The sequence below is a fragment of the Aedes aegypti genome, chromosome 1 (assembly GCF_002204515.2).
Source record: "Aedes aegypti strain LVP_AGWG chromosome 1, AaegL5.0 Primary Assembly, whole genome shotgun sequence".
Taxonomy (NCBI): Eukaryota; Metazoa; Arthropoda; class Insecta; order Diptera; family Culicidae; genus Aedes; species Aedes aegypti.
The window spans coordinates 287,790,526-287,805,651 of NC_035107.1; the positions used below are offsets into that span (position 1 = coordinate 287,790,526).

At 39.0% G+C, this 15,126-nt stretch overlaps 1 protein-coding gene across 3 annotated transcripts in view; it reads right to left on the bottom strand.

Moving 5' to 3' along the window:
* The window catches only part of LOC5565611, a 108,681-nt gene that overhangs the window by 51,511 nt on the left and 42,044 nt on the right, over window positions 1-15,126 (bottom strand). For 2 of the 3 annotated variants that reach the window (XM_021838094.1, XM_021838093.1), the window contains exon 2: window positions 12,056-12,375. The gene's annotated coding sequence lies outside the window, so the exon portion shown is untranslated. Of the gene's footprint in view, window positions 1-12,055; window positions 12,429-15,126 lie in introns of all 3 variants that reach the window. The other variant, XM_021838092.1, reaches the window with a different exon arrangement.

Consider the following 15,126-nt stretch of genomic DNA (forward strand, 5'->3'; position numbering starts at 1 on the left):
AGGCCGTAATTTTGTTTTAGTAAATTTGTCAAAAAATTAAAATGTGGGTCATACAATGTCAGGTTATAAGGATCTTCTCTGAAATATCCTAAAAGTCGGTTAAGTTGTCTTCACGAAATCTGAAAATTACAAAACGATGTTTTTTTTTTGAAGTTTTAAGATCTTTAAACGGCCAGATTGGTACCATACACAAAAATGTTCATTACTCAAAAACGGTTGCATCAATTTGCTACATTTGTTTTCATAACAAACTCTCATTGAAGCCAACCAGCCTCCAAGAGGCTCTGGGCAACGATGAAAATCTCACGAAAAAAAAAAAAATGAAATTTTTAATTGAAACTCAATTATAGAGCCAAATATGATGAGATATGAATTGTAAACTTAAAACCATTCAAGTCCGACACGAATGCACTCAGGTGTAAAGTGTCGTAAATACACAATCAATCAATCTCATTGAAGTATTGTTTCAAACAGCGAATGACCGAATATGCCAAAAATCTGTAGCCTGAAATATTTACGTATGTCGAAGAAAAATGTCGATCCCCCAAGAAATTTCGAAATATCTTAGGATATAGATGGCTTATGATCAATATCGATACAGATTCTTAAAAAAGAAAAAAAAAAATGAGGACTTGCAGGTGCAAAACATCGAAAACGAAAATGTTATCGCTGTGTGAAATTTTTTTTGTGGTATGAAAATGAAGCTGCCGATAGAGGGGTTAATTTTAAATAGGGTTATGTTTTAAACTTTCATTTAAAGCTTCCGCAGCTTGAGTTCATTGCATTCAAATAGAATTACAATGCAAAGCAACCAGAGGCGCTAACTTGATCAAAATATTGAGGGAGCAAGTTTACCAGATAATCGAGATAAAGAAAAAAAAAATTGTGTTTGTTCGGGTCGTGTTCCGAAAATTCACAAAGTTCCCTTCCCTTCAGCTCTGTTCGACGGTTTAACGATCAAAACGGCGTTTTCAACAAAAGGTGTTTGAACCAAAATATAAATAGAACGACAATAAAGTAAGATGGAAGTAAAGTTTTTTTGTGGTTTTAAAACATTCGATAAGAAAACAAAGTTCTTTAAAAATTATTAATAATTTTTACTTAACTGTGGGATTACTTTAGATTTAACAATTAAAATTGAGCCTGTAAATTTTGTTATCCTTGAAAACACGTAAGTCTATATCAGTCTTAGATTTTTGTATTGTTTTTCAATAACACCATTATTTGCATCATCATGGGGAGTTTTCCTAAACTTAATGGTCTAAATATTTGTATTAAAAAGTATTGCATTAAAGCTCTTCATATTAATAAAATTCATACAATTTGACCGTCAAAAACTATTTTCTTACAAAATTCCCGAAATAGTGGCATTTCACATATTCCAAGAAGCTCTCTGACCATGAGCAAGGTTGAAAGACTTGTTGGTTACACGTTTGACTCGAGAGTGACAAAACATTATGATTTGCAAAATGTTCAAAAATTCACTCTTATCGAATACATACAGTTGCGTGAATTGTTTCAAGAACTTCTTTAGTTAACTATTAGGGCAGGAATGTAATTTCATATCACAATATGAAATTAGCATTGAGAGTAATAAAAATTAAAGATACGTGACATGTATTTCGTTGTACAATTTTCTTGTCTAAATTATTGGGGGGCGAAACGATACTTTACCCCTGTCTAAAATTAATAAGGGGACAAAAAGTGCTTCGCCCATCAACACCCCCCTTAACCTGACGTCTATGCCCACAAATTTAGAAGATTGATCCCTGTTTCACGAAGGTTGCACTTAACTACATACATGCTTGACAGATAAAAGTAAGGTACCACGGGGCAAGAGGGACATAAAAAAAAGGTAGTTCAAACAAATTGTTCAGAATAATTTTCAAATGTCAATATTTCGCAAATCCAACAATACGGTCAAATTTTGGCAACAGATTTACTGGTGTGTGCATGAATTCGATCGAATAATTTCGAAATTGTGAAAACCTTAGAAGAAAAATGTACAATGAGTTATTAGACGCAGTTGCCTCGCTAAACGGGGCAAATGGGACACATCCAGTTCCGTGCGTAAAACCACATCAGTAAGTCAACCGTTGTAATAATAGGATTGAAAAATCGTATATATTTTATTTTGAGTACATATTTGATGTACATAAAGGATCAACCATATAATACGTAAAGTTTTAGGAAGTAACCCCTACATTTAATAATATGTCACATCGCATTCAATTTTAACTGAAAATTTCTCCCAAAAAAACATAAAGAGGTTAAAACATGTTAAAAATATATCATTTATAAGTTATCAAATTTTTGAATATGTTCTGTTATAATTGTTATGCATGGCGGAAAACCACTTAATGGAATGGAATTGTTTTCCGCAACTACTGAACTTGGTAGAAATAGCAAATAAAGTTTCATAAAAATAGAAATGTAATCGTTCCCATGATGTATTTTAGATATCATTTCTATCTTCGCTCCATTTTGAATTCGAATTTCAAAAATAAAAACTAATAAACATATTAAAAAAAAAATCATTTTTTTTTCAGCAATTTTGTAAAATAAGATTGATTTTTTTTTGATAAAAATCATTCGTTTGAATGTTTTAATGCTAATCTCTAAGAAAATGTTTGAAACGTGTAGGAAAAGTTTTAATTCCGGTGCATATTCTGGGGTAAGTTAGACCATAGAAAACAAAATACCTGTTTATCGTAAGCAGCTTGTAGTAATACTTAAAGCTGTAGCTTACCGATAGTAATTCGATTTATGACACAATAATTTTTTGGCGGGTCAATGCAGAACGTGAAACGTGTCACAATTTATCATGCAAGTTGAAAATGGCGCTGAACTGACAACTGTTACAAGTAGCACTTGGGAACAAAAATAACATTTTCTTGTACTAAATACATTCCTTATTATTGTATCTTAAACTTTCTAGAAGAATACCCCCTTGAAAAACTTTTCCTAAACGAGCTATGACGGAAGGTCCCACTTACCCCGTATTCTCACTTGCCACGGGGTACCTTACCTTTGTTTCAATACAGTCGCCGTATAAGTTGTTAGTTGAGTGGTACCTTTCGTACCATGTAACAAGGAAAACCTGTTCTAGCACCAGCTTGTTTGTTGAAATGATGTTTCTCATATATTGCGTGTAAGTTTTTGCAGAATCTTTAGCTTATTTGAGGTCAGTCATAAATTCACCAGTGATGAACTTGGATTTCGGAGGGGAGCAATAAAGTAATAAGCAATTAATGATTTTATATTGGCGAATTAATGGTTCGAATAGCTGGGGAGTAGTGAGTAGAGAAGAAGACTTTCAAGAGGGATTCGCGATAAGGGCCTTATAATAAGGATCTTATTCCGCAAAAAAAAAAAAAAAAACAGTGCCTATTAAAAATATTGGGCTATTACGAAGCAAGGCTTATGCAAACATCCCAAAATAGTCAAAACCGAATATGAATTGAAGAAACCATGGGCCAATGTACTAAAACATGTCGGTTCTTACGTTGTACAAAACAAAAACTTTTGGATTTGGATCGCAATCTGAATAAGGTGAACATGGAAAAACTCAGCAAAGATGTTTTATTGAATACTTTGAATTTTTTTGGCAATTCGTTTTGTTTGTTGTAACTTTTCAAGCTTTATTGTTTTTGAATCTTAAGTATTTAGCACCAAATAAGCAATTTCATTTTAACAGAAATATGTTAAAAACAGGATCCGCCTCTTGCGATTTTAGCGTTGCTATTCAGTGCAAATAAAAGTCATATTTTCAACAATTGAGTCCTAATTTTTTTTTGAAGAATTCTTGTTTTTGTTTAATAATACATAAAAACATGTTTTTGCAACTACTTTAGCATTTTTCCAGCTTAAATAACAACTACAGTCGACTCTCCACATTTCGATGTTCTACATCCCGATATCTCTCCCTATGTCGATGATTTTTCCGGTCCCTTCAGTCTGCATACATTTTCAATCTCCATATCTCGATATCCTCCTTATCTCGATATCTCCCTATCTCGATGTGATTTTCGTTCCCGATTTTCTCTCCGTATATCGATATGCCCATTATCAAAGATTACTAGACTAGATTCTAGGGTATCAAAACAATTTGCGAAGACGAAATGACATCTGTTTGTTTTTGATTTTCCTGGTAACGGAGTGATTTTCAATCTAGTATTCATTAAAAATTTGATCTAGGTCTCGATCTCTCCCTATCTCGATGGTCCCTTCGATATCGAGATGTGGAGAGGCGACTGTATAACACATTTACACTTGAATTTAAAAAATGGTTCCAAACATTGTAATTTTCGCGAATGATTAGACTTTCATGACGAAATTGAGAAGCTGCCAATAATGTACTGATGGTACATTTTCAAACACCATCTACCTTCATCCTTGATTTCAGTCACTACCAGCTGATTTTGATACGAGAACACGATCAGCTTCCACCATTTGAAACCATGCGAAGATAAATGCATGCACCGTCCGCGCTTTCGGACGCATCGCTAAAACCGTGGAGTTCAGCTTTCACTGGATCCTTCGCAGATGCCGCCCACCGTGGAACGGAGAATTTATCAAGGACATTGAGGTCGCTTCGGAAATCTATCCAAAACTGCTGTTGTGATTCACTCAATGGAAGATCCCAGGAAACTTTCGATTTCCACAGCTCCTGCATGAAGAGCTTGGAGCGAAGAACGATTGGCCCCAATAGGCCCAGTGGATCAAACAAGCGAGCCGATTCGGAAAGCACCAACCTTTTGGTGATGGGACCCTCTTGCGACCAACAAGGGATTTTGAAGCGAAAAGCGTCTTCGGTTGGTTGCCATAGCAAGCCCAAGGTTTTAACCGGGGACGACGACGAATCGAGTTCTAGAAGACTGCGATCTTCTCGAAGCTCAGCAGGAATATTTCGGAGTATGTTGGGGCTGTTTGACGCCCACTTATGCAGTTTGAATCCAGCCGACCGTAGGAGATCGATCAACGGCCTGCACAATTCGATTCCTTCTTCTTCAGACTCTACCCCAGAAAGCAGATCGTCGATGTAGAAACTTTTCGACAGCACCTTGGCGGCTTTGGGATGAGTAGATTCACCGTCGGATGCCAATTGCTGCAACGATGCAATGATGCGGCATGTAATAAATTTTCTCGCTAGGCAGCAAGACTGCATTGCTAGGGTTGATCGGTGCCATATGCCCTAGTTGAACATACTCTTGTATGAACGCTTCGTATTCTTCCATCAGCTGGAGATTCGAGTGAAGTCGACGTTCAAGCGACATGAAACGACGAATGGCAATGCTTCGAGACTCTCCAAGTTTCTCGAGAACATCGAGTTTCTTCGGCAGCGAAACCACAAACCGTCCTGAGGGATCACGAGTCGTGGTTTCGGAAAAGTGGGTTTCGCATTTCCGTTCTTCTACTGAGAGGGACTCGTCCGCGTGACAAGACTCAACCTCCCAGAAGCGAGCAAGCTGCTTTTCCAAATCTGCGTTGGAGCAGACGAGAGTGACGGCGGAACGACTTGTCTCCACCGCGTCGCATTTACCAGATACTATCCACCCAAAAACGGTTTCTTTTAGATGGGGAAGTTCTGGTCCAAGATCAACAAATCCTTTTAGTAGTAGGCGATAGTAAACCTCAGCTCCAATGACAATGTCGATCCGATTGGGTTCAAAGAAGCGAGGATCGGCGAGTTGAACGAATGGTGGAATTTTCCAACGATCTGTGTGCAACCGGTTTGATGGCACGACGGGTTTGAATTCCGACAGTATGTGGAATTTGAGATCGACTACGTAATCCGTACAGCGTGAACGGATGGTTGCTATCGTCGATTGCTTCGATGTTGCAGCACTAGGCCCAACGCCTTGCAGAGAAAGGGGATCGTGCTGCCGGCGAAGATCCAGTTTTTGCGCCAAGCTTTCGCTGAGTAAGTTGCGTTCGGAGCAGCAGTCTAGAAGTGCCCTCGCGAACTGAACGTTTCCTTTTTGATCTTCTATCTTGACGACAGCAGTTGAGAGGAGAACGATGCTACTATTTGACGGTGCGCTAGCAGGAAGAGCGACTGACGGATGGCTGGAGGCGGAAGACTCAAACGAGGTAGACCCGGGTGGTGGCGAATGCTTTCGATTGCGAGGTCGAGGAATTGTTTGAAGCTGGTGCGATTTGAGGCTGACCTTGTGGGAGAGTGGGTTTATTGGGTTGCGGTTGCGAATGATCTTGTCCTTGGCTGGATCCATTGTTAGAAGGGCGCAGATGCAGCATCGTATGGTGCCTTTGGCCGCAAACACGACAAGCTGAGCTAGGACAAGCCCGTACCAAATGAGAGGAGGAAAGACAATTTAGACACAAACCAGCTTTTTTGACCGATTCAAGCCTCTGGGAGGGATTCATGTTGATGAAGGAGTCGCATTTGAAAGGAGAATGGAAAGGTTTTTGACAGTGTGGACAAACATTCTTAGGCGCGGCAGTTGTTGTGAGTGTCGAACTAATCTTGGACTTCTGCGCCTTCTGGTCTGGACGGAACTCTGTTGGACGAGGCTTCGAGAGTGACAACGGTTGCTGTGTTGCCAAATGATCACGCAAAAACTTCAGCAAGTCTTCGTAGGTGGGTGCTTCTCGAGAGTTGTGTGCCCGCTCCCATTGCCGTTGTGTTTCGGCATCGAGACGTGTGTAGAGCAGACATCATGTATACGCGCTTCATATCAAGAGCTTGAGATCAGCCAGCTTGCCATGAGCGCACAAAACTATCGCGCGCTTGAGCACGTGCTATGTTGAGACACATTTTTTTAGATCTCATGTAGCAATGTACTAGCTCAAACGATCACATATGCACTGGCTCATGCGCCGTCTCATGAGAAAATCTCAATGTGACAGTGCATTTGAGTCTTGCAAGCGAAGGTTTCAAAAGCATGGAAAAGAGATTCAACTATGAAAAAACTGCCCGTAGCCAGTTTGAAAGGACTGACGTGGTTCAAGTAGGTTGAGGATCTAGCATTTGAATTGAAAAACTTGTGCTGGCCACCGAAGAAGCATCGGTATAGAACGAAGTCGTATGCTTCCGTGGGGTTATTGTACTAGGCAAACATAACTGCATAGAAGTGCTCCTAGTAAGCGCATGTGACGAGCCTCACGAGATGTCTCATGAGACTCGCTCACTAAGATATATTTTGTACGTATCCGCATCTCGTGTCTCATATATTCTGTGAGCTGCGATATGAAACGTCGCATGGCACACTAGCTCATTCAGCTATACATGAGAAACACGACACTAGAGTATGTGGGCCAACAAGTGGGACCACCCTTGTGTGGGTAATCCGATTTTCCTTAGCTGAAGCAGATTGCGCTCGTACGAATCGATGAGATTGACTAGAGCGTCGTACGATTCCCGCTTAATCGGCTCAAAGTCCAGAAAACTGTTCATTAGCGCGCGAGAGATCATTTTCTTATTCTCGAACCGTTGTTCGAGCATTTGCCACGCAACATCGAAGTTGTTGGCTGTAATTTCGATTGACTCAACCAAAGTTCTAGCTTCCTTGGTGAGAACCGAGAGAAGGTAATTAAATTTGTCGAGCGGCGACAGCGTAATGTCCTTGCCGATCGTATTCTGGAAAGCATCGCGAAAGCTTAACCAGTCTTTCACACTACCGTCAACGAAAGGGATTTTGAAAACCGGGAGGTGAATGCGGGATGTAGGAATTTGGCCGGGCGGAGAGGAGGAGGAGGAGGACGAAGCTACAGCTGTCGTGTTGATGCGTTGCGAAACCAAAAAATCTTTCACATCGAAATAACGATTTTCAAAATCCAACCGTGTCTTCCGATTCGACGCAATCATGTCTTTCGTCCGCTGCACTTCCTTCACTGCCTCACCCGAGCTCGATGCTGCCAAATCTTGCTCCTGCCGTGCTTCCACTTTAGCCCGATTATCGCGGAACTCTTTGAAAAGCGTTTCCAAATACTCCATGCGTGAAGCAATTCTTGCTTGATCGCGCTGTGGGTCGAAGTTTTCCACAAATGATTCCACATTGTGTCGGGAATCGAAGTACCCACGCTCGGCTTTGGTTAATTCGCGCAATGTCATGCTGTCGAATCTTCTCGCTATTTGTCCAAATCGCAAACCCTCTCAAATCCCAAAAACAAAGCCAGGTCAATTTGCCCAAAAAATCAACAAATCGCAAACAATTTCCTTACGAACTAACGTAAAACTCGCATGCACAGTGTATTTTCAATTGCTTTTGTCGTACCTCAGTCCTTTTGTACTCACGTTACCAGCTATTGTTCGCCAATCCAAGCCACGCCAGCTTTGCCGCAAACAGAAGGAAGGGGGAGAAGCGCGTCCCGTGACGCCGATACTGCTTCGTGTCCGGCAAATTGAACCGTGCCTTGGTTCGAAACTGGTCCGCAGAAGATGATCCGATAGCTCGATCGAATCCGCACTCGTCGCTACGCAAACGACGCCGATGGACCAAGGAAGAACAAAGCAACACGCTGGTTGCTGTATGTGCTATTATCACTACACAATAGATAACTTTGTATGCCACGTGGTGGCTACTGAAAATTCACAAATCCGGTTCGAAGGACCATTAATGTTCGGAGCTGGTTTTTTTTTACTTAAACCAACGAAAATCATTGAAAAATTGAGTAAACATGTGTTTTTGGCCTAAAACTAAGCGTTCGGTACCAACATTGGGACAGGGCTTTAGGACCCTATTGCATGGGTGGGGGTGATCGAAAAGGGGCAGCGAAATCGAAGGCGAAATCTTAAAAAGACGAAATTCAGATCACTAAAGTCTTAATGGTGAAAAAAATCGCATATGAATCTTGACATTTTTGATTATGTTCGACGTTCACTTTGGCGACAAAAATGCCACAGGGCTTTTAGTCTTAACACTGGGATTATTCCTATCTGACATTTTGGAAGGGGCACGAAAAACAAAATATATCCAAAGTTTGAATTTGAACCAAGGGGTGTGAGAAAATCTCAAAAACCGTAAACAATGTGTTTCTGCCCTAAACTTAAGCGTTTGGTACTGAAATTGGGTCAGGGTTTTAGAGCCCTATTGACAATTCTAATTAGTTTTGAAGAGATATCTGCCAACCAAGTAGTTCTTTGATTTCTTTACAGATCTTTGTCCAGCGATGGCGAATCGGCATCGATCGCTATCGAAAATCACTGACTGGTTGACCGCCCAAGTAACATTAGTAGTTAAAACAATAGGTTTTCAAACTGAAATAAGCTTAAAAGTGGTTATTCAAGTATTATTCAGCAAAAATGTTTATAGGGATGGTTTCTCGGATCGGGATAGTGATTTAGCAAGCTTTCGGTATTTTATATGGTTTATTTGCAAACAAATATGTAGAGACCACAACGTCAACAACAGAGCACACTGCAAAATTCAAATTACAAAAAGTTTGAAAATTCCATCCTCCATATGTCCCAGAGGCCAGATTAGAAAGCCGTAAGTTTATACCAGTATTAGTAAGACGTAAATTTATCCAAGGATTGTGTAAAACTCATGCTCAGGATTCGGCGAGAATCCAGCCTGTGAAATTTTGTTTGAAAAATATAGCTATTCTGCAACATATTTGGTTAATGTTAATAGAAACAAAATTGTCTTGTCTTTTTCAAATTAAAATGAATCATGGTAGAAAAATTTTATCTTTTATTCCAATAAAATTCATGGAAATATTAAAAACATATTATTCTTCTTCATATACTTCAAATTCATCTTTTTTACTGTATTCGAATCCTCTGAGCAGAATCTTAATAGAGAGACAATAAAGTAGATTGGAGAACCTTGCACGTTTTAATTTCGCTCTAATTGCTTTTCTTTGGTATATACGCGTATTTTGACTACCACTTACAGTCTTCTTAAGTGTCAGTTACTCGTATCCACTCAAATTCATCGCCTGAAATTGGACTTATATGTAAACAAAAAATTCTAACATTGATTCAAACAAGACTTCCCAACAACAAAATTAAAAAAAAAATAAAAATAAATTCAGTTATTTTGAATTGATAATAAATAAATATATAATGAATTTATAATGAACATTAAATAAAGTAGATTTGAAAATTAAAAAATATACGAGTAATATGACATTTAGCGAGCTAAATATTAAAAGAGTCTTCAAATTCTTCACGGGCCGCACAAAACTGAAGCTGCTTGGCCATAGGTCGGGCATCCCTGCTATATAGAAACGAATAAGACATATGTACATACAAATAAACATACTGATAGATATTATGACTCTATGACACTACCCCGAACGCCACTACCCCGAATGGGTCACTACCCCGAACGCCATTACACCGAATGCATAACATTTTGAGACTAATTTTGATTTGAAGGTGGGGAGATAACTGTACGGAGTATTAAACGATTTTAGCTTTTCAATGTATTTTTCAAATATTATGAGATAAAAAATGGAGCTAGCTTCAGCAAATAATTTTTACTTACAAAGTTTCGTTTGGATTTGTCCTCTATTTTTGGTGAGATTTACAAAGCCACACTGCAATGCTCTGAAGAACAGCCTACTTTAAAAAGAAGGATGAATTTATTATGAAAATGATAGTTATAATAGGCAAACAATTAGGATGTAGTAAAGTCTCCTTTTGGACGCTGCTACCCACATCCTTCACTAATATTATTTTAGATGTCCATCTACTAGCATTGGAATCTTCCAAAATATTTTGAGGCAATTGAAGTTCACCCTGATATTATCGCTGCAAGTGTTGTTCTATGGAACCCGCTTAAAGACCATCCTGATAGACAAATGTTCCACTGTGACATAGAAACGCTCATATACTTGTACATATTAGGAAAACGGTGGCCTCTGAGGGCCGCGACAGTAAAACCTTTTTTGGTTTGATGGTCATTCAGCTGAATTTCTATGAGATAACCACAAAAATTAGTTGTATTTGATTCAAGACAATGAATAAATGATGATGGCAGAAAAATGGTGAGCAGTTCGAAGAGACCTGACTGTTTCAATTAGGAAGATTAAAGAAGGAAAAATTTCTGGAATATCCTTTCTCTTATCTTCTTGTATAACATTAAGGCAGGATTAACTTCAATGAATACCTTAAGGATATCCTGCTTTTCATAAACTTAGCTGTTCCATACGAAAATATTAGAGACTAGATTATCCTACGAAAACTTAAAAGAACAGCCTTCTAAAGAAATAAGGGTAAATTTCTAGTAAATGCTTACAGCTATGACGTGAATAATCACTTTAACAACGTGATTCTATGCTACAACCTGTATTCATAAGAAAGGGAAATCTCTGTTTAAAAACATAATTGAATTATGAACACCTCCAAGGACTCCAAATACCGGTGAGCACGCAGCTGTTCAGCAAGAGCTGTTGGCACAGAGACACATGTACAAGAATGGTAAATTGACAAGGAATGATCTCAGTAAATGAAAGGCTTATTTTATTGAAAGCCCATTCACAAATTTCATAACGATCAAGGGGGTTGTTGTCAAACTAGTACAGCTCATACAAAATTTCTTGAACTTCCACAGTGGGTGAGTGTCGGAAATGGCCTTTTTTGGTTTTATGAATATTGTGAATGGACCCTTGAATTGGGTAAGTGCTCACTAAGCTAAGAAATAGGTTCTGTACCAGAAAAAATAAATAAAAAGAAAATAGTAGCCAACAGAATATTTCGAAAGAATAGCTCACATATGAAAGAATTGAAAATATATGATGAAAACCATTAAGTTTATATTAGAGACACATACATGAATGGTCAATCTTTTATAACAGTATGGTCATCATTTTTGTCCGCAAAACAAGAAACTACATTGTATCTCATACTATTTGGGGTAATGGCTCATTCGGGGTAGTGGCGTTCGGGGTAATGACACATTCGGGGTAATGTCTTTCGGGGTAGTGACCCATTCGGGGTAGTGGCGTTCGAGGTAATGGCGTTCGGGGTAATGGGATGAAGCCGATATTATATCTTCTCTAGTCCTCCCGGTAGATGTTATTCATTTTACTCGCAAATGAAAGAAAATTGTTTATAATTAGGTTTTGAGTGAAATTTCATACTTACCTCTTTTGTGTTTAAAAGCTGGCTTGAAAACCCACCGTGAACAAACGTGTGATCCAACCGTAGATTGGGTTGTGATAATTTTAAATTAAAATCCCTATCGATCTTATAATCCGGCCGGACAAGCGTCGAGTGTGGAATTATTTTCGAACTCGGTCACCAGAAGAGCACTTTTTGATTTGACGGTATTTTACGGTTGGTCTGTTCTGTATGTTGTTTCGATTTTTCCCAGATTCCGCTTTATGGTCATGGTCTTCCGTCGTTGTCGTCCTCGTCGTCGTTTGATTATGGAAGCGATGCTGGTTCAAGGCTCTGACTGTTGTCTGCACGTGACATTGAACTGGTTATTTATGCAACGTGATGCGATATTAAAAAGCTGGAAATTTATAAATATTTGTACGGGTTTCATAATTAGCTGAATATAAAATTGTTTTTGATTAGATTCAGGATCTTTAGGATTCTCTCAGAACAAAGGGAAGGTTTCGAAGAGAATCTTGTTCGGGATCCCGAAAAAATCCTGTTCAGGAGAATCCTGCTCAGAAGACGTAAATTAAGTTGGCTAGAAAACGGTTCTTTTTCTTCTTCTTGGCATTAACGTCCTCACTGGGACAGAGCCTGCTTCTCAGCTTAGTGTTCATATGAGCACTTTCACAGTTATAAACTGAGAGCTTTCTTTGCCAAAGTTGCCATTTTCGCATTCGTATATGATGTGGCAGGTACAATGATACTTTATGACCAGGGAAGTCCAAGAAATTTCCATTACGAAAAGATCCTGAACCGACCGGGAATCGAACCCAGACGACTTCAGCATGGCTTTGCTTTGTAGCCGCGGACTCTAACCACTCGGCTAAGGAAGGCCCCTAGAACGGTTATTAATCTGAATTTCGATCGTTTAAATGTGATCGTAAACAAAATCGCCATAAATTGAGGCAAATTCTTAATGCATAATTTGATTGTTCAAAAGTAATTATGATTAGGACTATAGACGCATCTACAGAAATGATTTCGATTAGACTTAGAACAAGTCAAATTCATAATAACCTTAAAAATTCCAATTAACAGTACTCTGAAGTTTTGCGCGCCAACAACTTTCATCACAAAACACGAGGTGCAACCTTTCGACAACAAACCGTTCTGATTGAATTAGTTTTGTTGTTTTTTTTCCGCCACGGTTGGGCGCCACAATTTCAATTCTTGTTCCCGTTGTAACCGCGGTTGTTGTTGTGTTTCTCGCTCTCACCACCACCGTTTCTAAGGAAAAGTTCTCACTATGCTACGCCTAGTACTTTACTTGGTACCCATCCCCCACCTGAAAACATATCACGTCTCGAGTTTAGCTTCGTCTTCGTCGGCGTTGCCGTTGCCAATGCTGTCACCCAAGTTTTCGGAAACGATTATTGCCAATATAGAAGTGGCCGTTGCCAGAAATCGAACGTGATTGTATCCATAATTGGTGAATTTATGCTTCAATAGATTTAATTGGTACCAGGTAAAAGGGGCCTGCTCGGAGTTCACGATTTGGTTTTATTGCATGTATTTTGGTTAATTCACAGACAAATCAGTGTGAAACTTTATTGATTGTGGTTGTTCATGATGCTTACAATCAACATTAATGATAGAATACTACACATTCCTCGAACATCAGGGTGTAATATAAGATTATATCAGGAATCTGATAGAATCCTACTAAGGATTTTTATAGAATCTTTCTTAGGACTCTTAGGAGAATCTTTCCTTCTCCTCAGAAACCTAAAAAAGATTCTCCTCAGAATCCTGAGAAGGTTTCTCCTCAGAATCCTGAGAAGGTTTCTCCTTAGAATCCTGAGGAGAGTTCTCCTCAGAATCCTGAACACGATTATCCTCAGAATCCTGAAAAGGATTATACTCAAAATCCTGGGAAGGATTCTCCATCAATATCCTGCGAAGGATTTTCCCCAGAAAACTAAGCAGGATTTTCCTCAGAATCCTGAGAAGGATTCTCCTTGGAATACTGAGAAGGGTTCTCCTCAGAACCCTAAGAAAAATTCTTTCATAGTCCAAAAGGATGAAAAGGATTCTATCATATTTCTTAGAAGGAATCCTGATAAAGAATCTATCAGAATCTTGAGGAGAATTCTATTAGAATCTTGTAAAGGATCTCCTCAGAATCCTGAGAAGGATTTTCCTCAGAATCCTGTGCCCGATTCTCTTCGGAATCCCAGCAGGGAATTTATCAGAATCCTGGCAAGATTTTTTTCAGAATCCAGAGAATGATTTTTTTCAGAATCTTGAGAAGGGTTCTTCCAGAAGCCTGAGAAGTATTCCCCTCAGAATCCTGCAGAATCCTGAGAAGGATTCTTTTCAGAATCCTGAGAAGGATTCTTTTCAGAATCCTGGCAAGGAATTTATCAGAATCCTGGCAAGGAGTTTATCAAAACCCTGGTATGGATTCTTTCAGAATCCAGAAAAGGATTCTTTCAGGACCTTGAGAAAGATTCTTTCAGAATTCTGAGAAGGAGTCTTTCAGAATCCTGAGAAGGATTCATCCAGAATTTTGAGAAGGATACTTCCAGAATCCTGAGAAGGACTCTTCTCAGAATCCTGAGAAGGATACTTATCAGAATCCTGAGAAGGATTCTCCTCAGAATCCTGAGAAGAATTCTCCCAGAATCCTGAGAAGTATCCTTTCAAAATTCGGAGAAGGATTCTTTCAGAATCCTGAGAAGTATCCTTTCAGGATCCTGAGAAGGATTCTTTCAGGATCCTGAGAAGGACTCGTTCAGAATCCAGAGAAGGATTCTCCTCAGAATCCTGAAAAGTATTCTTTCAGAATCCTGAGAAGGATTCTTTTAGAATTTTGAGAAGAATCTCCTAAGAATCCTGAGAAGGATTTTTTCAGAATCTTGAGAGGAAATCTTTCAGAATCTTGGGATCGATCCTGGGAAGGATTCTATCGGAATCTTTTTAAGAATTCTATCAGAGTCCTGGGATGGATTTTATCAGAACCCTGAGAAGGATTCTGTCACAATCCTGAGAATGATTGTTTTAGACTCCTGGGAAGTATTCTATATGAATCCTGGGAAGGATTCTATAAG